This window comes from Lissotriton helveticus, chromosome 2_1 (genome assembly GCF_964261635.1).
Source record: "Lissotriton helveticus chromosome 2_1, aLisHel1.1, whole genome shotgun sequence".
In the NCBI taxonomy this organism is placed as follows: domain Eukaryota; kingdom Metazoa; phylum Chordata; class Amphibia; order Caudata; family Salamandridae; genus Lissotriton; species Lissotriton helveticus.
In genome coordinates, this window is record NC_136059.1 from 212,761,714 (window position 1) to 212,787,224 (window position 25,511).

Genomic DNA, 25,511 nt, shown 5'->3' on the forward strand with positions numbered 1-25,511 from the left:
TTTGCTGAACCCTGCAAACAATCTTGTTCTGTGAATTTTGCTGACATTACTAAATCTGACATCATATTATTAATATTTTCAAAGTCGCAATCCTCAGAGAAAGTACTTGGTTTTACAAAGTCACTTAATGAAACCTTGAACTGATGTGGATATTTCAAGAACTCAATCGGGCCATAGATTTCATAATCCGTTTTGTCCCATGCTACCCCACCGGGTATTGGATTGGCTGTGATGTTCACTGATGACAGTTCTCTGACTTGCTGTGTCCATTGTACTATATTTTCCATCAATAAATCTACCTAAACATAAGACCATGATGAGCCAAAGCAGTAGGAAAAGTACACCTAACACAATCCAAAATTCAATCTATGATGAAATCAGATATGTTTCTTTGAGTTGATGAAAGAGTTCAGTCACTTTTTGTTTAAAACTATTTGTTGCTGGCGTTTCTTCATGTTCACTTGGATCATCAGAAAAGTCATCGAAATTGATGAAGTAGCCAGATGCAGTTCTGTCAATTGTTGGAATTGCTTTCCGATTTTCTTTAGTCTTTGAATCTTCTTTTGTCACATTAGTATAGTCTGAAGCTACATCATTGTAGACAGGTGTTTCTTGACGAACTGTTGCAATTTGGGTTTCAAGAGGCACAAGTTCCATGGCTTTGTTGCATAGTCCTTTTTTATTTACTGCAAGTTTATCAAAAGTGATTAGTCTCTCAGTTTGAACCTCTTCGATTGTAGCAAGGTTTGGTCTTCTGCTACTTCTTGGGAGTCCACTGGGCCTACTACTTATTATTGGCCACATGATTGTGGTTTTAGCAGGTCAATGGATACAACTCTGGTCTCCTTTTTACCAGCAAGGGGCGGTAGTACTACTGATCTTGTTCCGCTGACAGCTAAGACAGGTACTGCTTTTCTGTAAGAAGGCCCAAATTCCTTCTTCACCGCGATCTTTTCTCTGACTAGATCCCCAATCTTTGGAATCCAGACAGGTCTTGCTGGGACATGTGTTTTTTCTTCAGTGGCTGTTGGCTTTAACTTTGTGTTACTTAGAATTCTTCTTGTTTCATTTAAGTCCTGTAAAACAGCCAAACGATCTTTGATATCAAAGGCTTTTTCTTTCACCACTGAAGTCTGACAATCTAAGTCCTGGATTTTCATTCTAGTGCCGAACAATAGTTCGTATGGAGTGATACCTTTTAGAGAATTTCTTGGCAGATTGTTAAGACTACGTTGGACACTTGTTAAATGTTTGACCCACCCATCACCCGAAGCTAATACCCTCGCTGTTATAGATTGCTTTATGTCACGGTTTTTTCTTTCCACTACCGCATTTCCCTCAGGATGGAAGGGAGAAGAGTACCGCAATAAAATGCCCATGCTGGCCATGGCCTCTTTGTAAGCTCGAGAGCTAAACGCAGGACCCTGGTCAGAATGTAGCATGGCAATTGCGTATGTGCCGATAAAGACTCGCAAATCTTTTATAACAGTTCTGGCGTCAGCCGAGTGCTGGGGCCTACATCTTAAGTGAATTTTGTCTTAATAATTAAGGGACCGCCTTTTTCCTTCTGGAATTTTGTGTATAGATAGCCTGATGCTTTCTAATAAGGGTATCTGGGCTTGTGTCTCATCCGGTTCCCCACTGCAATCTCTATTGCAGTTCTGACAATTAGTTGCAAAGTTGTAAATTTGCACGCACATCCCCGGCCACCAGTATTGTGATTGTAATTCTATTACTGATGTTAAGATCTCTTGGTGCCTCAGACCCTGTCCCATATGTGCTTCTTGAATCAAGTAAGCCCTCCGGTTCGTGTTTGGAATTACTCTATCCCTCACTCCAGGGATTTGAGCAATAGGAACGGAGTTTGCATCAATTATGTATTTATTTCCGAGTGGATAATTTAGAGGTAACGCCGCATAGTTGCCTTTCATTGAGGCTTTTACTGCTAGTAGCGTTTCACCGTCTATTTGTTTTTTAGTACGCTTTTTTGTGACTACGGAAGCCGGTTGAACCGCTGCCGCTGTGGCTCTGTTAGCCAATTAATTCCCTGCAACGTGAACGCCATCACGCTGATGACTCAGTGTATGTATCACGTGAGTCTTTTTTAGTTCTTTCTGCAAAAGAACTACTTGTTCCCAAAGTTTTTTATGCTTAATTGTGGCACCTGTGTCATCCTTGTAACCGTTTTTGATCCATGTCTGCATGTCATTATTGGAGGACCGGACGCAATAATGCGAATCGCACACTATTAGTGTGGGGAATTCGCGATCGGCATTTTCAAGCGCCATCTTTAAAGATCTTATTTCAGCTCGCTGAGCTGTACAGTTTCTGAGTGATTCAGTTTTGGTGATTATCGGCCTGAATTTACCAAAGCGCCAGCGACCTTTAACAATCACGCACGCTGCATTGTGACATTTTTTATCCACATCTTAGTGTTGTGCAAATCTGTCCGTGTAGATTACACAGGTGTACTGTTCTAGAGGCAGAATTTCGATTGGCAGAAGATATTCATGTTCGTATCCCAGATTTTCTAGTTTTTTCATTTTCGGATCAAAAGCGTGTTTCACGACTTCTGCAGCAAGAGAATTTTCCCATTGTATCCATTTTGGATCTAATGCCACAGCATTCGAATTGCGTGGTCTTGTTACTGCCTCAAGGGCTGATTCTGCTGTTAATACAGATATATTTCTCCCTTGGACTAGGGCTCTTTCTTGTGCTACAGCAGTTTGAACTGCTGTTAGAATTTTTTCAGTAGAACTGAATTTCATTTCAGCTTGCGTGTACAAGTGTGATTTATAAGCTATGGGTACCGTTTCTCCCTCATTAGAGGTCAGGTACGTGAATCCGCATCTTCCTGGGATGACTCGGATTACAAGGTTGCGTACGTTTGTGCTGGTTTGCAGTTTTGTTTTAGTTAACATGTCTGTTTGTAATGATCTTAAAATTTCTGTGTGTTTCTGAGTCTAATTGATTTGTTTGAAATCAGGTTTTATTAATTCGTAGAGAGGTTTAACCCTCTCTGCATAATTTAGAATGTATGTTCTTCCGAAATTCAGGAAACCTAGTATTGATTGTAAATTCTTCAGCGTTTTTGGTGCTTGGAGTACAGCACACTTCTCTAAGAAGTTGTCTGCTAGGCTTTTGCCTTCACTTGATAATTCATATCCTAAAATCAGGACAGTTAGATGAGCAATTAGTGACTTTTTAAAGTTGAATTTGTACCCTTCAGCTGCGAACCCAAGTATTATGGTGTTCACTCTTTTCAAGTGTGTCTCCAGGTCATCATCTGTGAGATAGATGTCATCGACATAAGATAATGCCTCATCATCATATATTTGTAGTAACTCTGTTACCCTTGCTGAGAATAATCCTGGGCTGTTCTTGAATTCCTGTGGGAGTCGACAGAATGGTTTTGCGACCCCATTGAGTGATTGCAGTCAAATGCCTGCTTTCAGGTGCAATGTTTTGACAAAAGAAGCCATTTGAGATATCTAATGTCGTTTTATATTTTTTGCGCACGATGTTATTCATTAGTGCTGCACTGTGTGAGTTTTGTACTGCAAATGTTTTGCAACTGAAGTTTAAGTGTCTGTAGTCCAAAACTAGACGATATGAATCGTCTGGCTTGGAGACAGGAAACAAAGAATTGTTCATTTGTGAGGTGCATGTTTCAATCACCCCCTGATATTCAAGTTGATCTAAGATCTCCCTGACTTGTTTTTTAGCTTCTTGGATAACAGGATACTGCCTTTGTGCAGTAGGTTGACTTTTTAACTGGATTTTGTGGGGAGGAGAATCCTCATCCCATCCTACATGATTTTTATATAATGCAGGAGCTTGGGCCACTGCCCATTTTCTTGCAAATGTGTATTTTTTATGAATTGGAATTTGATTTGAGAAGGCAGGCATAATCATTTCTTCGCCATGAGGGCACTCCCTGACAAACTCTGGTGGCCAGTCTTTCTCAGCTAACAGGATATCATAGCCTTTAGATAAGTGATCCCAAAAGAGACCTCTTATTTTCCTAGTTTTATCCCCCTCTATACGCAATGTTATTTCATATAATTTATAGAGTTTGCTAACTCTGGTATCTGCAGTTTCCACCTGAATGTATTCATTCGTGTCCACTGTCTCCAGAAGATTCATCAGGATCTTGCGAACTATGGTTACTTCTGCTGCGCTGTCTAGCATTGTGTGGGCCCACTCTCCGTTTTTTAGTTGTGTCCTCAGAATCCTCGCCATGTTTTATTTTATTACTAGCTACCATCTTTTTTGTAAATTGTAATTTTTTACTCTGATGAGCAGGTTCCTTGTCTTTGGACTTGAGGTGCTCTTCCTTGTGTTCTGACCTTCCTCTTCTTTCCGATTTCTGTGAGGAAGTCTGAAAAGATCGAAAGGGACGTGTATCAATATCTTGATATCTGTCAGGTTTTCTCAATTTATCCCTATCTCTAAGGTTGCATCTTTTCTCAAAGGGCTCCCTTTGGGGAGACTTGCTTCCTCATTCTGGAAATCTATCTCTCCGCTGAGGAGACCTTCCTCTGGACTGAAAATGTTTTTCTCTGGGAGTGGCTTGTTTATTACCCTCCCAACTCTTTTTTGGACTATTGAGATTGTTTTTAATAAATGTTTTTTCAGGATTTTCAATTAGTTGTGGTTTTAGTAGTTTCCCACCCAAACTATCTCTACCTAGTTCTTCATAGGATTTTTCTATGATTCTGGCAAGTTCAAAAGGTTGTTCTGCTATATCTGTTTCTTTCAATTTCTGGGGGATCGCCACAGATGCTGCTTCTCCTTTTATGTTGGCTAATAATATAGCCGAGACCTGCTTAAAGTCTATCAAATTTCATACCCAGAGTTTAAGCAGGATCTGGACCGTATTCATTTTAAATCTGTCTTAGTACGTCTGGTATAACAGCCATGGACGTAACACCATGTTTTTTTGTGTAAATCGAAGCAAAGACTGTACCCCAAGTGTCACAGTCCTCCACATGTGGTGCGATCCCCATTGGAAGGCAGATAGTCAGAATTCTGTGTTTCTCATGAGGTGTAGTATCAGGAAATACTGCCTCTATTTGAGTGATTTTTTGAGCTAACCAAAATGGAATTAGTTCCCGTTTTTGCGGGTATTTTGCCAATGGCTGATTGTATATTCTGTGGGGTAATCTTGTTTGTGTTACCCTGTTGAGGGGTGTGCTGCTGAATTCTTATTGCTGGTTGGACTGTTGAAGTCCTCATGACATATTGGACCAATTGTCTATGTATTTTAATTAGTAGTTTTTGCTGAGCTAAAAGTTCCCGGTCTGACATTTTTTCAATGTCGGGATGTGGTGTGTAGCTGGTTAGAACCGGCCATGTGGCTCCTGGTCTACCTAGTGGACCGAGCCTGGTGATGTGATTTTGATGTTTTAGGGCGCCATTAAACCAGAGCAGGTGCTCTTGGTATGTTAGTGGAATTTCAACATCCTCGAAAGGAGCGTATTCTTCCAGAGGTTCCTCTATTTTGTAATAGTGGAAGTCTTGTGTTACAGCGTTTGCTGCTGGAAAATGTATCCATGAATAGAATACCTCTGTCTGCCGATATTCATGGGCCTCTACCACGAATATGACTGTACCACCTCTCGATGAGAGTCCATTTTCCATAAGTTTAATAATTATAGTTTTTCTTACATTTTCCGGAATGATTATAGCATTCGGGTCATTCTGTTGGAGAGTTGTGTCATCTAACAACAGTTGAGACGCTAAAGCATTTCTTTCTTCGTCACCTTCCGGCATTTTACTGACAGAAAGTTTTTTGTTGCAGAGCAAGTTTCAAGGAAACAAAGATTAGGTGCACAATATTTTGGAATACTGTATCCTTCAATGTTGACTAAACCAAAAACTAATACATAGGATTCTCATCCTACTAAGTTCTGGCAGATATTAACCTTTTACCCACTCCAGACGTATATTGGAGTTTTTACGGGAAAAGGGGTCTGTGTGAAAAGCACGACTGAGTTACTCTAATGTCTTGCGTTAGATAATCACCTTACCAACCGTTGGGCGCCATGTAGTGTAGTTCATATATTCCCAATAGGCTCTGCGCATTGGAATAACATAAACAGCAGTTTAGACGTAGGACTGAGGTCATCTAGGTCTCTACTGACTATGTTAGACTTAATTATTTTTGCCAGCTAGCTCAGAGGTCACTAGAAACTTTCTCAAATGTTCAGTAAGGAGTTAACTTTCCTGATTAGACAAGAAGGGATTAGTTTCTGACAACCGCATAAACATGACAACTTTGCTCCCTCAGAATAAAGAGTATATCTCTAGAGTCGTGTGAAAACAATAGACATCTATTTCACTCAGTCAATCGTGCATGCTTAATTTCACCAGGAGTGCAGAGAAATAGAGAGACGGTGTTTTCAATAAAAGGTGTTATTTATTGAGCAGTCTTCTTTCTCATGCAAGAGAAATTAGTTGCCACAAGTGCAATACTTATCATGAAGTAAAGTGCGTACAGTAAAAGGAGTATTATAAAATAATACTGTAAAAGCATTGATATGGTTTCTGAGCCATATGATGCTTTAAAATGGATAAAATATATACATACATAAAAACATTGACTAACGTACTCAACTGGTGCTTCTAAGATACGCCTACCCCGGTGTACCTGACCTAAGCCTAATACGTGGGCAGGAGTAAGTAAGTTGCAGTTTAAATTAAGTTGTTTTTTTGCCAAGAATCTGAATCAAGAATTCTCTCAAGGTTTTAATCAGCTCCGTACCTTGGTTCTAGAATGAAGGAGGTCTTGTATCTCTCTCTCGGGAATTGATCTCCCAGCAACCCGCAAGGGTGACTGGAAACACCGGAGCTGGAATTTCTCGGCGGGAGAAAAGACAGCGTCTCTCTCCGTGGTTCAAATGGGAAGGTCGGGGTCCTTCGGCACTCGCATCAGCTGGGCGTCGGGCAAGTAGATAGCCGCTCTGCTCCAAACCACCGTGTGTTTGCTTAAGGCAACGTTGGTATATTTATACCTGGAAGGTGCCGGGTTTGATGTAAGGTTGGACATAAGACGTCACTAAGAACTAACAGTTCTTTCTGGACTCCAGGAGTTCTTTGTTCAAATCAAAACAAAAGCAGGGGGATTTCCCGGGCTGCTGGAGGCTTGGTTTGTTTAAAGAACGTGTTGTACTTTCTAGGAGTCTATGGGAGTAGCCTTGCTGTATTTGGACTGCATTGGCTATTACTAAAGATGGACATGATTCCTATGCCTTTATAAGGATATGTTTTATTATAACCACATAAGGGCATGAATCGGGGATATCTAATTAGGGTCCTAGATAGATTCGCAACAAACTGTATTACAGCAAACATGGTATGAAAGTAGAACGTTACTCAGGGGAGTGCCTTTGCTTGATTTGGTGTAAACCAATTCATTAGTCTTTAAAAAATAATAATGTAAATATTGTTCCTATCTGGCATGAACAGTCACATTTTAGAGCCATCTTGACAGTTGAAAAGGTAAATTTTTGTTTTGCTTATAACTTTAAAGCAGTTTAACAAATTTGCATGGAATTTGGCAGATGCGTTGCATGTTTAGCTTACTTTTGATATTTTTACATTTATGAAAATTAATCCAAGACGGCAAATTTAAAAAGGAGGATACAAAATGCTCATTCGCTAATGACTATGGAATCATTTGATGATTTTGTAAGGCATTTCCCATTTCTCATTTTGCCTGCTAAGTCAGTGCAAGTGTTGAATTATTACTCATGTTATGCCACTTTTAAGAAACTCAAGACAGAGGCATTGATTGTAAAGGCCATATTGTTGCTCTTGTAATGTTTGGTCCTTTTTTGTAATTTAATATATTTTTCCTGTAATATTCATTTGTGCTTGTTCTTGACAGTTGTAGTCTGTAGTACAAGGATGCTGTTTTCTATTGAATTCTGATTGCCTCGCATGGGTGTACCATGGAGGGATGTAAATATTAATTAAATAATGTAATCGATGTTTCCCTGCACCCTCACCTTAGTACTTGGAGCGGCACCAGCTAAATATTTATTATTTCATTCATGTTTCCTTCTCTTCCCTCTAACTCACATATGGACTACATGGGCCTTGGAGGACATGAGGTATTTATTTATTAATGTATTCATTTGTGTCGGTCTCCACATGGCTCTTTGGTGGCTACAGGTGGCCAAGGGAGACACAATGGAATATGTATTGTTTTTGAAACAGAAGCAATGTGCTGTCTTTTAAAAAAGTTAGTTTACATCATGGATATTGTAAGAAAGTGAATTATTAATTCATGTGGAAGGCAATATAGCAACTGGTTTATTAGGGCCAACAAAAGGCTTCAATAATTTCAATCTGAGGTCAACCTTGCTTGCAGTGGCACAGAGATGACAGGCTGAACGTAGACAATATTTGTAGAGCATTTAGAAATATCAAAACAGTTAAAATGTAAAAAACACAACAAAATAAAAATTTCACTACAATTTGCGGACACGCAAGTTATAGTTAGCTGAACTAACTATAACGGGGGAATTTCAAAGGTTTTGTATGAGTGAAATGTCCAGCTAACTATAACATGTGTGAAACCTATGGACGTGAGTCCCTTGCTCACTTTGCCACTGGACTCAAGCAAGTCTGGCTGAAGACGGCTGAAATGCCAGAAACCGGTCCTAGAAAGCTTGTTTATGGTCCAGGACAGGAATGGCTTGGCAGTTCGAGCTGGACTGTTCCCATGAGGCACTGGGTCAGACTGATTTGCATATGGCCATGTCTATAATGGGGTGGCAGAGTGGGCTAAAGAACGGTGATGGATTAAACCCAGATCTGTTTACTGGGTGTGAGTGTTTGATTGGTTCAGATGCTCCGTCCATCACCACCCCCTTTTGTACCACTTTGTTCGCCATAGGTTGGCAGTGTATGCTCAGATGTGAGTCCCTTGCTCATTTTCCAACTGGATTCAAGCAAGCCTGGCTGAAGACGGCTGGAATTCCAGAAAACGGTCCTAGGAAGCTTGTTTCTGGTCCAGGGAAGGCATGGCTTGGCAGTTTTTGCTGGACTGTTCCCATGAGGCACACGGTCAGACTGATTTGCATATGGACATGTCTGAACTGGGGTGGCAGAGTGGGCTAAAGAACGGTGATGGATTAAACCCAGGTCTGTTGACTGGGTGTGAGTGTTAGATTGGTTCAGATGCTCTGTCCATCACCACCCCCCTTTTGTACCGCTTTGTTCGCCATAAGTTGGCAGGGTATGCTCAGACGTGAGTCCCTTGCTCACTTTGCCACTGGATTCAAGCAAGCCTGGCTGAACATGACTGAAATGCCAGAAACCGGTCCTCGGAAGCTTGTTTCCTTTCAAGGGAAGGCATGGCTTGGCAGTTCGGGTTGGACTGTTCCCATGAGGGACAGGGTCAGACTGATTTGCATATGGCCATGTCTGAACTGGGGTGGCAGAGGGGGCTAAAGCACGGTGATGGATTAAACCCAGATCTGTTGACTGGGTGCGAGTGTTTGATTGGTTCAGATGCTCCGTCCATCACCACCCCCTTTTGTACCACTTTGTTCGCCATAGGTTGGCAGTGTATGCTCAGATGTGAGTCCCTTGCTCATTTTCCCACTGGATTTAAGCAAGCCTGGCTGAAGACGGCTGAAATTCCAGAAAACGGTCCTAGGAAGCTTGTTTCCGGTCCAAGGAAGGCATGGCTTGGCAGTTCGGGCTGGACTGTTCCCATGAGGCACAGGGTCAGACTGATTTGCATCTGGACATGTCTGAGCTGGGGTGGCAGAGTGGGCTAAAGAATGGTGATGGATTAAACCCAGATCTGTTGCCTGGGTGTGAGTGTTTGATTGGTTCAGATGCTCCATCCATCACCACCCCCTTTTTTACCACTTTGTTCGCCATAAGTTGGCAGGGTATGCTCAGACGTGAGTCCTTTGCTCACTTTGCCACTGGATTCAAGCAAACTTGGCTGATGACGGCTGAAATACCAGAAACCGGTCCTAGGAAGCTTGTTTCCGGTCCAGGGAAGGCGTGGCTTGGCAGTTCGGGCTGGACTGTTCCCATGAGGCACAGGGTCAGACTGATTTGCATATGGCCATGTCTGAACTGGGGTGGCAGAGTGGGCTAAAGAACGGTGATGGATTAAACCCAGATCTGTTGACTCGGTGTGAGTGTTTGATTGGTTCAGATGCTCCGTCCATCACCACCCCCTTTTGTACCGCTTTGTTCGCCATAAGTTGGCTGGGTATGCTCAGAAGTGAGTCCCTTGCTCACTTTGCCACTGGATTCAAGCAAGCCTGGCTGAAGATGGCTGAAATGCCAGAAACCGGTCCTAGGAAGCTTGTTTCCGGTGCTGGGAAGGCATGGCTTGGCAGTTCGGGTTGGACTGTTCCCATGAGGGACAGGGTCAGACTGATTTGCATATGGCCATGTCTGAACTGGGGTGGCAGAGGGGGCTAAAGCACGGTGATGGATTAAACCCAGATCTGTTGACTGGGTGCGAGTGTTTGATTGGTTCAGATGCTCCGTCCATCACCACCCCCTTTTGTACCACTTTGTTCGCCATAGGTTGGCAGTGTATGCTCAGATGTGAGTCCCTTGCTCATTTTCCCACTGGATTTAAGCAAGCCTGGCTGAAGACGGCTGAAATTCCAGAAAACGGTCCTAGGAAGCTTGTTTCCGGTCCAAGGAAGGCATGGCTTGGCAGTTCGGGCTGGACTGTTCCCATGAGGCACAGGGTCAGACTGATTTGCATCTGGACATGTCTGAGCTGGGGTGGCAGAGTGGGCTAAAGAATGGTGATGGATTAAACCCAGATCTGTTGCCTGGGTGTGAGTGTTTGATTGGTTCAGATGCTCCATCCATCACCACCCCCTTTTTTACCACTTTGTTCGCCATAAGTTGGCAGGGTATGCTCAGACGTGAGTCCTTTGCTCACTTTGCCACTGGATTCAAGCAAACTTGGCTGATGACGGCTGAAATACCAGAAACCGGTCCTAGGAAGCTTGTTTCCGGTCCAGGGAAGGCGTGGCTTGGCAGTTCGGGCTGGACTGTTCCCATGAGGCACAGGGTCAGACTGATTTGCATATGGCCATGTCTGAACTGGGGTGGCAGAGTGGGCTAAAGAACGGTGATGGATTAAACCCAGATCTGTTGACTCGGTGTGAGTGTTTGATTGGTTCAGATGCTCCGTCCATCACCACCCCCTTTTGTACCGCTTTGTTCGCCATAAGTTGGCTGGGTATGCTCAGAAGTGAGTCCCTTGCTCACTTTGCCACTGGATTCAAGCAAGCCTGGCTGAAGATGGCTGAAATGCCAGAAACCGGTCCTAGGAAGCTTGTTTCCGGTGCTGGGAAGGCATGGCTTGGCAGTTCGGGCTGAACTGTTCCCATGAGGCACAGTATCAGAATGATTTGCATATGGTCATGTCTGAACTGGGGTGGCAGAGTGGGCTAAAGAACGGTGATGGATTAAACCCAGATCTGTTGACTGGGTGTGAGTGTTTGATTGGTTCAGATGCTCCGTCCATCACCACCCCCTTTTGTACCGATAAGCATTGACAGGCAGATGTTTTTTATACAGAACAACAAAGCTTTGAGTTGCTCTTTGTGGAGCATAGTTCGCCACCCTTCTCTGGTGGTGTTTTAAACAAAGGTTCATCTAGCGAAATAAATGTAAATTAGCTGTTCAGTGTAAGATGTTAATTTAGAAGCATAACATTTTGTCCAGTTGTATATAGGAACACTGATTTAAAGATGTTGTGACTTACAGATACTGAATACCTGTATTTTTTACATTTGAGAGAGTCTAACAGAGAGATAATTTGGGGTGGTGAGAACCTACAGGTCTATATTTCCATGTGAAGCACAGTATAGGAATATAAAATGAATTGCAAAGATGTTATCTTCATATTAAAGAGGGGGTGTGAGAACTAAGTGAACCAGGCAAAGCATGTGTTTTCGTAGCACTAAAACAAGACACTGAGTAATGTCAGAGCAGGGTCGTGCTGGAGTTGCCTGCTTGTGGTCGTCTGCAGAGGCGCAACTAGAGAGAAATTTCATGGGAGCCTAGTTCTTTCAGCAATAGGCAGAGTGGAGATGTAGGGGCTGTAAAAAGGGGTGAAAAAGAACCTGTGAAGTACTCGGGTGTGGCTCTGTGTGTGCGCCCGGGAAGCTGTCTCAGAGAGTTCCGGGGCAATGGGCGCTGCGCTTGACAGTCTGTCTTGCTAATCACCCAACAATAATTTTGCTCCTGCGTTGCAAAAAGAGAAGGGAAATCCTGAGAGGAAATGGCTCTCTTTAAAGGATTTTCCTTCTCCTATAAGGTGACTCACCTGGAATGATGTCTGCACTTCACAGTAGAGAGCAATGTGCATGCTCTCACAGTCTCACTGCAGTGCAATAAAAACAAAAACCTTTGCGAGGCCCGAAATTAGAGCCTCATAAAGACCCGTTTTGAGGCCCCCAAAAATAAAGTGCTGGTGCTCAGACCCCCCAGACTCCCCCCACAAATAAAGCCCTGGGTGCAGTGTTATGTTTGCGAAGTTGTAGATCAATTTGTTAGGCTAATAATTGTAATTTTGGTGTGTGCCATTTGGTTGATAATATTATCCTAAGTTGCATAGAGAGAGCTGTGGGTTGGTGGGGTCTGTTGGAGAGGTAAAAAGTATGAGGTAGTGCAGTTACATATAGATTGTAAAGGTGTGTGTAAATAATTAAATAAATAATTCCTGTATGTTCTATGGCAGTACTTGTCATCCTATTGCTCCCCTGTCGTGCTCCATCACGTTGCAGCACTCGGTCTGAAAGTTGTTAGAAGAAATTTTGTAATTGTAAGTTATTATTTTAACATAGTAAATAGATGTAAAAAATGATTTAATCTATTTTTTGTTTTTCAGAAAATAGTTCTGTTTGGATTACAATTTGCAAATGCCTAGAAGTCAAAAAAAAGAAAAGAGAAGAAAAATATATATTTGGCCAAAAGGAAAGAGCTTGAATTAGAGAATAATGCGAGTAGTACAGAAAGAGTTTGTTCTACTAAAAGTACTAGACAATTTGTACAAAGAATATTACGAACATTTAATGAAAAAAAATCACACAAAGCAAAAAGAAGAATTTTCAAGTTAGGTGAAGCAGACTTCAATTTCAAATATCAGAAAGAGGAAACATGATAAAGAAGCAGTATCTGTTACTCGGAGTCAAAAGCAATTTCAAGAAATTCGTTAGCGACTTTTTCGATCTAGAGTGATTCAAAATTTAATGAAAACATGCTGCAATATAAAAGGAAATTGTTGCAATTCAAAGAGAAGCAGCATATCGAAAGTATAGTGGATACTGCTTTCAATTTAAAACAGAAGTCATTCTGATTTTGAAGAGAATAAAACTGTTGGATAAAATAGTCAAAGTGTTGAAAGGAAAAAGTAGAAAAGAGGGACTTGTGAAAAGAACAAACCTTTGCAAAATCATTAGTTGACATCGGAAACATCTTTCTACTAGTGAGCCTTTTTCTAATGAGGAAAGTTACTTCCAGGAAAATAGTTTACAATTTGCAGTTGATACTGGAGGTATTTACTACGAATTTGAGGATGGGTGTCCTCTTCCAAAGGAGGAAATGGTTGGTAAAAGTACAGAAGAGTTAATAGCTGAAGAAGTGCAAGGGAAACGTCCACAAGCTCCTGTGTATAAGTGGGGTTGTAGTAGTATTTGTAGTATTCAACAGGAATCTATTGATATACACGGGACAGAAACCGCCTTGCTCGCAGTGACGGAGGAGGCAAGGAGAATCTTGGACCAGGGCGGTTCTATAGCCATCATTCTCCTTGACCTAAGTGCCGCCTTTGACACTGTGAGCCAAGACATCCTACTACACTGACTCATCAGCAAGGGAATATCAGGGACAGCACTCACCTAGCTTAGGTCTTTTCTCTCTGACCGCTCCTTCCAGGTCTTTGAGGGTGACGTTGTCTCCCCTAGCAAGCCCCTTGACTGTGGGGTGCCGCAGGGCTCTTCCCTGAGCCCTACGTTATTTAAAATTTACATGAGCCCCCTAGCTGAGATCGTCCGCCCCTTTGGAGTGAAGATTGTCACCTACGCGGACGACACCCAGCTAGTGGTGGCACTCAACCCCCTGCAATCCCCATCCAACGGTCTGAAAAATTGCCTGGAGGCAGTCGCTGAGTGGATGACATCTTCCTGTCTCAAGATGAATGGGGACAAGACGGTGCTTATGCTCCATTGACCCTTTTTGGCCCACATGCCTCGGTCCTGCCCCATTACACAAGGACACGATCAAAAGCCTAGGCATCTGGCTTGACCAGTCCCTCAATTTTAACTTCCACGCAACTAAGTTGTCAGCCATCTGCTTTGGGCTGGTAAGGCTCCTGCGAACAATTCTCCCCCTGCTGCCTTTTCAGGCCAGACAGATAATGGTCCAGGGGTTGATCTTATCTCGTCTGGACTTTGGAAATGCCCTCTACCTAGGCGCACCACAGGCGACCTTAAATAAGCTGCAGATCATCCAAAACTGTGCAGCAAGAACTCTCCTTAAAATCCCCTGCCGAATCTCAGTCAAACCCAGACTAAAGGACCTCCACTGGCTCACAGTAAGGAAAAGGGTTGAATTCAAGGCTATCTGCATTGCCCACCAAGACTACTGGAAGAAAGGCGCTGCAATCAACCAGTACCTGGTAACAGCCTATCACTAAGCATGAGCGCAAAATCCGCTCCGATCGTGGATTTTCGGTAAATTCGCGGTCCGCGAACTCTCGCGAATTTACCGAAAATCCGCAATCCGCGAGCGGCGGATTCCGCGGTCAAAAGTTCAAAGCCTAATTTACGATGGCGCCGGCAAGCTGCCAGCTCCATCCTCAAATAGTTACTTAATTAGCTTCAACAGGAAGCTCTAATAGATAAGATACAGCAGGGGCTCGAGCGCCTGCTTTATTTTATCAGTTGGAGCTTCCTGTTGAAGCTAATTAAGTAACTTTTTCAGGATGGCGCTGGCAGCTTGCCGGCGCCATCGTAAATTATTTACGATGGGGAAAAACGGTGGTGTCTTCTTGAATAAATATGAAGGGCAGGGTTCATTCTGGCACGACGGTCCTGGCACAAAAAATAAACCTCAACAGGAAACACTTGCAGATATCAATAAAGCATGTGCCCTAGTTGAAGCTTAAATTCAGTGACTCATTCATCAGCCCAAAATCAATCGTGAGCGTTGTGGAGGCTGGGCAGGTGTGCCTTATTCCCAAATATACCATCGAAAATCCGCTGTGATGCAGGCCAGAGGCATTTGCATCTTTGACTTTCACGAGCGCAATCCCCGTGCTGTTCCTGTGACCAGGAGCTTCTGTCTCTTAATCTGCCGCTCTGATCGGTCTCTGACCTTTTATACACACAAGAGGCATGTGCGCTCGCATGGAAGCCCCGTCCGTTTGTCCCCGCCCACACACTCGAGGAAGCCCCGCCCCCAAATCCGCCGATCCGCAAAATCCGCGGATTTTGCGGATCCACGATCCGTGAATTCGCAAATTCGTGAATCGTGGATCCGCAAAATCCGCCCATGCTTACCTATCACCCAACTGGCCAGCTCAGATCCAAATCCGCCTTTCGGGTCATAACACCAAAGAATAAAAGAGCAAGATGTGGAGGCCGCTCATTCTCCTTCAAATCGGCGAGACTCGGGAACTCCCTTCCCATCCAACTCAGATCAGAACCTAAACTACTTACTTTTCGCCAACTGCTAAAAACCCTGCTTTTTAACAAACTAGAATAGCCCGAATGGTTGCTCATTAGGCCTGTTGTCCGTAGCGCTAGGACGCCCGAGGGTAGCTACCGCGCTTTATAAATGTTCTTTTCATTTCATTTAATTTCATAATGCAAAATTTGCTATGAGAATATACACAGAGAAGTATTAAACAGAAGATTAAGTTGTTACAAGGACTAGATCCATGTAATGTAAGAAAATATACTGAGAAATATGGGCATTCTCTGGCTTGTCTTTCAAGAAAAGTTTGTAAAAGTGTTTTTGATCACTTGAGGATGTTAGCAGTACACCATTCAGAAATGTGGAAGTTTGTAAGCAAACTGTACTATGTAAAAAGTCTTGCATTAGGTTAAAGTGAACTGAATACATGTCTTTTATATGGTTCTTTATCGGATGTTCAACAAAAGTGTGAAGATATTGAAATGCGGTATTTTGGCTCAGAAGAGCAGTCTATAGAAAGTGAAAGTTTGATAATTACAGATGTTGGAGGAGGTGGGAAAGTGATAAGTACTGATCAGTTTGAAGAAGAAATAAAAAAGTTTAATGTAGTGTGCTCTGAAATACCAAACTATGTTTGTGTTTGTTGTCGCCGTGCTCATTATAAAAGTCAATGTAGGAATGTTGATTTCTATTTGAAAAGTGAAAAGGAGAACAATGGTAAATGGGAAGAATTTGCAACTTACTTGTTTGTGGAAGGTCGATTTGAGTTAGGTAGTGATCAATGTATATATAAATATTGTTACAACAAATTAGAAGAGAACAAAACGCCTGCTAGAGCAGGACATAATAACTTAGAATTAGTAGCTATCCCTGAGGAACTGGCCAAATTGAATACATATGAGTCAGTTCTAATTCAATCTGTTCATCCTTTTCAAACTATAATTTGGATGGAGCCTAAAACAGCTAAACTACCACCAACAGATTTGCAATGAGGGCTGAAAGGAAGAGTGGTGTACTTACCTTTGGATTTAAAAAAAGATTGAAATATTTGCTGGAGAGAAAGAGGAAAATGAGGCATTAGTTATTTTAGTAAATGGTCGGAGAATATGGCAAGAATTTGTGGATGTTAATAAAGATGAAAAGGCTACCTTATATCTTATAGAGAAAATTATTTATTACAAAAATGTAAATGTGGATAAACAGGTAATAAGTTTAGAAGATGAATCTGAAATTTCAAGTGGTCAAATAGAAAAAGTGGACAAGTCAAGGACTGAAGAGATTTATGAACATTACACAATAGGTCCTTTGCATTCAAAAGAAGTAATAGGAAGCAACATTGAGTTATTTAAAATTAAAAAAGCACAGAGAACTCCAAAGAGTGTATGGGAGAAAAGCTTGGAAGCTTGTTGTTTTCAACAGCTGTTTCCTACTGGAGAAGGTGAACGATATGATGACCAACCTTTACAGATTCCCGCTTCAGAATTTCGGTCAACAAGATTATATTCTGAAGATCCTAGATTTCGACAGTGCATTCCATACATATATCACCTTTTGTTTGAAAGTGATCGGTCTTCTCTGTCGTATGCAGTGAACCACATACTTAAAACTGGAGTTCATCAATCACTTCTTTCTGCGAAAGAATTTGTGGTGAAAGATCAAGAAACAGGTGGAAATTTAGAAGCACAGTTAATCAATTTGATGGCATGTCAACATGGAACAAATGAGTATTGGTATCGTCATCATGGAGAACTCAAGTGTATGTTAAGGATCTTAGGTACACCAATATGGTTTGTCACACTTAGCTGTGCAGAGTATGCATCAGAAGGTTTGCTTGAGTTTCTAAGAGAAGTGAAATCCAATATAAAAAATGTTGAAATAAAGACTCCTGGTGAACTGTGTTCATTGGATCCTTGGAGTGCAGATATTTTAATCATAGGTTTCAAGCTATGATGTCTTTTATCTGCAATAAAAAGAATCCACCTCTTGGAGAAGTTACCGATTTCCATTGGAGAAAGGAGTGTCAAGCAAGAGGTGCACCTCATATACATATGGTACGATGGATCAAGGATGCACCTAAATTTGGAAATGATTCTGATAAAATAGTATTGTCTTTCATCGAACAGTGACATGTGAGATTCCAAGAGAAGAAGGAGATAGAACCTTGAGACAGCATGTTTTACGATTCCAAAGTCATCGCTGGGGAAAGTATTGCAGAAGAAAATACAAGTCTAAAGGAACATTTTACACCCAATGTTGCTTTGGTTTTCCCTGTCCAGTCATTTCTAAAGGTAGAGTAAAATCTTTTTTTTCTTCTGTAAGACACACAATAACTCGGAAATCTCCAAAGAATACCTACAACTTGAAAAGGACATAAGTGTCAAAGTATATCAATGACTACAATCCAGTCATTTTAAAAATGTGGAATGCAAACATGGACATCTAGTATGTTGCAGATAACTCAATTGCTGTTGCATGTTATGTTACATCGTACATAAAAAAATCGGAAAAAACAGAGATGAAACAAATGTGGTAAGAAATTGCACAAGAGCAAAGCCTCAGCAAAAAATTGTATGGCTTTACTTTGAAAATGCTTTCCCTCCGAAAAATTGGATACTATGAATGTTCAGACTGCTCGTGCTCTTTAAGTTTATATTCAAAGTCACGAGGAATCATTTGGGTAAGTTTAGGTCTAGCCTGCAAACGAAATAGAGTGCTGAATTCATTGGAAGAAATTGAACAATTAGCAGCAAATGAACAAAACAGTGTAGACATTCTTAAAACTAATATGTTGGACACATACTATCCGAAAAGGAGTCGACATCTGGAACAGCTATGTCTGTATGAAGTACTTCAACATTACAGATTCAAAATAAATGTTAAACAGAATTTAAAAGAAGGAACATTTGCAGAAGATGGATGTTATGGTTGTTTAGTAAAACATGCAAAGGGTAATCTTATAAACCCCAAGAAACTTAGTTGTGAAACTCCAGATAAGCGAGAATTTTACTATTTAGCACTTCTTCAACTGTTTAACCACTTGGCTGCTAAGGTACATCCCCCTCTTCCCATTGACTTTCCATTGAAATCAATGGAAACTCCATGACGAGTTACCCTTGTCATTAGCACTGAAGGGGTTAAACCATGGTGTATTGAAAGTGAATTACTTGGAGACTTTGACTGCTACGAAGATTCTTTTAATTCATGTAAAGATAGCATTGAATGTCCAATTTTTCCTACATATTTAAAAATGTTGAATGATGAAGTTGAACAGGAAAAGTTCAGCTGAAATTAAAGTTCTCAAGATAGTCAAAGTAGTGGTTCATGTGGTCAAGATCCTCTTGGACAACCAATGCTGGAAAATGAAGCAGCAATTGCTATGCATGAAGTAGAAATTGCAATGCAAGAAGCACACAAAGAGAATATTACATTGGAAAACTTAGAAGAACAAGTAAATGTGGAACAGAAAGAAATATATGTGCAAGTGTGAGAACGGATAGAACATGGCGTGTTGCATGAAAAAAAAGAATGTGTGTGTTCATCTGATGTACATCAGTGGTCAAGCTGTGACAGATAATGTTTTTTAATTAAAGTTTTGACCAGTTATCTTCAAAAAACTAGTGGTTCACATTTATGTTGTGTGGTAACAGCTCCAACTGGATTAGTTGCACACAATTAGGGGTGTGCAGAATTTGCGTAATCGCGTTATGCAAATCTCCGTGAAAATGTAAAAAATCTCCGCGAACACGCAGAAATTCCGCGAACATGCGGAATTGCTTGTTTGCGATGCTTTTTTACTGTTTGCAAACGCTGTTTGCGTGCTCGGGGGGAAATATCTCGCGAACATGCATTTGAGAACGTGAACAAGCAAAATCTTTCGCGAAGTCGCGGAAAGCAGAATTTCTGGCGGAAGCGAAATTACCCAAATTACCCAAATTACGCAAGTGGGACGGAATTTACTGCCCAGGCATACACACAATGTTAAAGGAGTTACTTTGCATACATTAGTGATTTTACCAGTTGAGCATGATAATAAATTAGAATATCAGAAGTTGTCCGGAGAAGCTTCTTATAAAGTGTCAAGAGTGCTGAAGAAAATGAAACTTTTAATTATTGATGAGGTGAGCATAGTCTCAAACGTAATGCTTGCTTTTGTACACTTAAGAATGCAACAGGTATTAACAACAGATTACAATGTTCTCTTTGAAGGAAAACATTTAATTGTATTTGGAGATCTGCTACAACTAAACAACTAACCCCTGTAAAAGGAGAACCAGTGTTACTACATGAAGACACTAATAAATTGTTGGGGAAGTATTGGAAATGTGAATCTGTGGTTACATTTTGAATATAAAGAACTCACTCAGAATATGCGACAAACAAGAGATGAAGATTATGCACATTTTCTAAAAGATGTAAGAATTGATGTTCTAAGCAAATATGGTAAACAACATTTTCAAAGTCGTCTACTAAAGAACTTGTTTACAAATGAAAACACACCAGCAGAAGTAATGTACAAGAAAATGAAAGAAAAAAGTCTATAGTTTGCTTAATGCCTACAGTGGAAGAGTTTTCTATATTTAATAGAGAGCTTATGAAATTGGAAAATCAAGAAATAGTTCACATTGAAGCTATTGATAAAATCGAGCATCAAGGAATAACAATTGTTCTTCCAGAAAAACTACAGACTAAATTGGATTCTTTGGAAAAGTCTGCATCAAAACCTGCTGGCTTAGAAAAAAATGTAGATGTATGTTTCAACTGTCGGGTAATTTTGAAGCGTAATCTGAATGTAGAAGAAGGTTTAGTGAATGGCGCGATGGGGAAAGTTGTTGATTTTGTGCAATATCAAAATAGAAATGGAATTGAATTCTTGAAAGTTAAATTTGATCAGATTACAGAGGTAAGACAGATTGTGCTTTCTGCTGCCCGTTTTTTGCTTGTAAAAGGCTTGTATGTTCGTAGAAAACAGTTTCCCTTCTGTTTAGAATATGCAATAACCATTCATAAATTTCAAGGTTAAAATGTAGATAATGCTTTGGTAAATGTAGGAAGAACTGTGTTTAAAGAGGGAATGGTATATGTTGCATTATCCCGTGTTAGAACGTTGTCTGGTTTGTATTTGATTGATTTTGATGAAAACAAGGTTAGTACTGATGTTAATTGTGTAAGACTATATAATCGTTTGAGAAGGCTTTATGCTCCAAGTTTAGGTGAATATCCTATTTATGAGAAACGTGTTGTGTGTTCAAAACACAAACATGTTGAAGAATCAACTATGGTTGAAAAGCAGAAAGAAAATCAAGAGAAAAGAAAAAATGTAAAGAGGCAGAAAAACAATTGAGTGATAATGTTGTTGGATACCAATTAGAAAATGCATGTGGTGTCAACTGTTATGGTAATGTTATTCTAAACGTTATATTTTATCTTGAAGATGTTTATGGGGAAATTATGGAAAGTCAGGAAAAAAGATTATGTTCAGCACTTTATACTTTATTTCAAGAATTGAGAACTGATAGAAATAAGATCCATTCTGCTTCTGGTATTCGCCAACTGTTGGATAAATGTACTGGATCTTTAACATTTAGTGCTAATATACAACAAGCTGCACAAGAATTTATGATGGTTATGCATGGAGTACTAGAATATGAAGTAATTCAGATTGAGGATTTATTTGGACTCAAATGGGACCATAAATATAAACAGTGTTCATGAACTTCAAGCACTATAGTTGACAGAGAACGATTTCTATATTTAGAAATACCTGACTGCAAATCTGTACCATTTTCCAAATTAGTAAAGGAAGCTGATCCCGAAATGATGTGTTCTTGTTGTAAATCAACAATGCTATCTACATTATGCCTACAAAGATATGGAAAATACTTGATTATAATGTTGCAGCGCTGTAGATCAAATGGAAGAAAAGTGGAAACCAAAATTCAAACTTTTGTTGCTAGTTAATTATCTATTTCTGGAAGAACTTTTGCAATAGTTGCTATTGTTTTCCATGCTAGAAGTACTACTACAAGTTGACATTATACAGTTTATTTAAAGTGTAATAATGGTTGGAGTCACTGCAACGACACACACTTGGAAATGAAACCGAGATTGCCTTGTGAATTACCCAACTCATACTTGATATTTCTGAAACAAAGATTTTAGATGCACCATTCGGCTTCGTGGCAAGGTGTGAAGATACTTTAAGGAATTCATACTGGATGCTTTCAAAGCAAAAACTTTGGTACATTATTTGGTGTATTGGGAAAATGTTCACAGAAACTACGAAGTAAAGGTAAGATTTGAAGATTGGAAATAGCAGTGGTTGTGATATTTGTGTTGATTTCGTATTATATTTGTGAAAATTAGGGATTTGTTTTTTTTTAACAATCTACTTGATTGTTTTTTTCCCCTGCTATTTATGATGAAACTAGTCGGACATCACTGTGAATAGTGAAGTTAAGTAGTAGCTGATGACAACAAAAATAGGGAGAACAATTGTTATCTGAATGTTAAATTATTTTGTATTATTTAAAAACTCATTGTAATTTGTGAACTGTATCGCTCCTCGATTGTTGTGGAGGGAGGCTCTTGGAATCTTTTAAACTGCCTATTATCCACTCACTCATTTCCGGCGGAAGTCGGTTGGCGCTCTAGTGCCCCAACGCGGATGTGCTAAATGGTGACTGCTCAATTTTTAAATGCTGCTTTTCTTTTTTCTTTTAAAACGTTATTGTGTAAAATTGTGCCACTATGAATATACTTAAACTGTTGCCTACCTTCTCAGACTTGCCTCAGACTCCCCGGTCCACCGCGAGCACTGCTCGATTGTGTGGAGGGAGGCTCTTGGAATCTTTTAATCTGCCTATTTCCACTCACTCATTTCCGGCGGAAGGCGGTTGGCACTCTAGTGCCCCAACCACCTCCATTTCAGTCAGATGATACATGCAACGCATAGCGGACGCGACGGCGGCGCGCGAAAGGCAAACCCTTCTGCGCATGTCCGCGGCCGGCCGGGGGTAGGGGCCACTTACTATGCCCATTCTATCTCTTATACAGCAACTGAGTTAAGACTCCCACAAGATAATTGGCCTATCAGTCCTTGCACTAAGGCCCTCTTGCACACCACAGGGATTCTTAACTTCAGGGATATTCTTCAGAACTTTTGTCCTCCGTTCTGAGCAGAGCCCTCTTTCTAGCCTTAAAGTTTCATCTGTACCTACTATGTCCCTGCCCCAGGAAAAAAAGACTTTGACAATCAGCTACTTGAACAGACGTTCGCTAGTTAAACATCAGTTGGAAATATTCCAGTTACTTGATTCTAATAAGCCAGACATACTTCTTCTGACGGAAACATGGCTCACTACTGAGTCTGTACCTGATATTCTGGCAGCAGTGCCCACAGGCTACTATATACTTCAGGCCAACAGGCCGTTAGGGAAGCCTGGAGGCGGCGTTGCAGCTATTATCCATCATACACTTAGGTTTACTGCCCTTGAAGTTGCTGGCATACCCTCTGTTGACAGCCTTATTTTAAAATTTGAATCGCCCCAATTCTCTTTTATTTGTGGGCTTTTCTATCGACCTCCTCACCATATGCCCCACTTTCCTCAATTGTTAGGTGAAATGATCTCCCAATTAAACATTAATAATACGAAAACTATTATCTTAGGAGATTTCAACTACTGGTCCATGGATTTAAAAGAGAGCCCTAGCTCTTTAGAATTTACGGATCTCCTATCTGGCTTTAATTGCACCCAGCATGTACAGGCTGCCACTAATATCAAGGGACATATTTTGGACCAAGTTTGGTCTTCCAACTTGGGTATTGCACAACTCCTAATTTCCCCATGTCCATGGTCAGACCATCACATTGTCACTTCCGCCAGTGGGGAATCACCTAGCCATAAATTGGAATCCGGCTAATATTGACGATTTCTGTACCCTATTGAAAGCCTCCTCCCCTAATGAACAGGACTCCCTAGATATTCAGGCAACCAGCATCAAGCTTTGGCTGGACTCAGCCAGCAATAGTGTCACTCCTTTTAAAAGAATAAATCTAAAACGCCCTTGCGATGCTCAATGCTTGTTCTCTGCTGAGCTGAAAGCTAAGAAACTAGCACTCAGGCAAGCTGAGCGCAGATGGAGACAAGATTATGCTCCAGGAAAAAAAGTTATCTACACTTTGTTGTTAAAAGACTATAAAAAGTACATTCTTCAGACAAAGACATCATATTTCTCCTCGAAAATTACTAACCCAGCTCCTAAGGATAAAGCTATCTTTTCCATAGTTGATGAGCTTTCACAACCAGACAGAGTGATAGCTAAACCTGTCCCCTCGCAAACACTTTGTGACTCTCTAGATTAGTATTTTGCGGAGAAGATTGCCATCATCAAGAGTAGTATGCCTCCCCCTGCCCTTACTACAGTTTCTCACTCTCCGTTTAAAAATTCTCAGATACTGGATCAAATACCTTCGATCTCTAGAGAGGAGTTCCTGGCCCTACTAAAAAAAGTTGGGTAAGGCTCCCCTACTGATTGCTGCCCCCCTCATATTCTGTGAGAAGCATTCTCCACCTGTCCAGATCTCCCATTGGCCCTTGTTAATAACTCTTAGACAGGCATTGTCCCTGACATTTTCAAACTCGTGGAAATTGTTCCCATTCTGAAGAAACCTAATGCCGACCCCCGGATACTGAGCAATTTATGCCCTATTTCGTTGCTTCCCTACCGTAGCAAGATTTAAGAAGCTCACGTGGCAAAATGTCTTAGCTCTTTTATCGAACATTCCCAATTTCTTGACCCCTAGCAAGCAGGATTTAGACCAGCACACTCTACTAAGCTGGTCATCCTAGCAGTCATTGATAAACTTAGGAGGGGGGGCCTATCAAAATACCTCTCAGGCTCTGGTACTCCTGGATCTGTTGGCTGATTTTGACTCGGTCGATCATGATCTCTTGATTGACCGTGTCGGGACTGCCGGCATCAAGGGACTGGCCCTGAGGTGGATCTCCGCCTTCTTGGACAATCGCTTTCAGGCAGTTTGTCTTGCCAACATCTCAGCCGAGAAGGTTAGGCTGAAATGTGGAGTTCTCCAGGGGTCATCTCTTTCACCCCTTCTTTTTCATTTATATATGTCACCTCTGATCCAGTGTCTTTGCATCAGTAAAGTTGCTGCCTTCAACTATGCCGATGATCTTCAGTTTGTGTTTGATATTGATTCCTCTACCACTTCAGTTTCCAACTTTCAATCCACCTTGAACCTCATTAGGGACTGGATGTATGCCAGCCAACCTAAGCTTAACCCTGATAAGACTGAGTTGATCCTGACTGGAGGCACTTCCAATCCATGGAACTCCAACTTCTGGCCTCCTCTCTTAGGCAATCCACCTAGCCCAGCTGATTCTGTAAAAAGTCTAGGGGTTATAATAAGCAAAGACCTGTCCATGAAATCTCATATTGGCGTGGTTGTATCATCCTGTTTTTTTCAGCTACGAAGAATGCGGAAAATCTGTAGATTCCTAACTACCGAAGCTTTAACTCTGGTCCTTCTTGCTCTGGTCATATCCTGGATTGATTATGCCAACTCACTTTACGTTGTCATTCCAGCATATCAGCTTCATCGCTTACAACTGGTTCAAAACCAAGCAGCCAGGCTTATTTTCCACCAACCCAGATACATACACGTTAGCCCATTTCATGAGGAGCCTTCATTGGCTCCCGGTGGCCAAACGTTGTATATTTAAACTGGAATGTACTATCTTTAAAGCCCTGGCTGGCCATGGGCCAGCATTTATCTCTTCCTTGATACATTG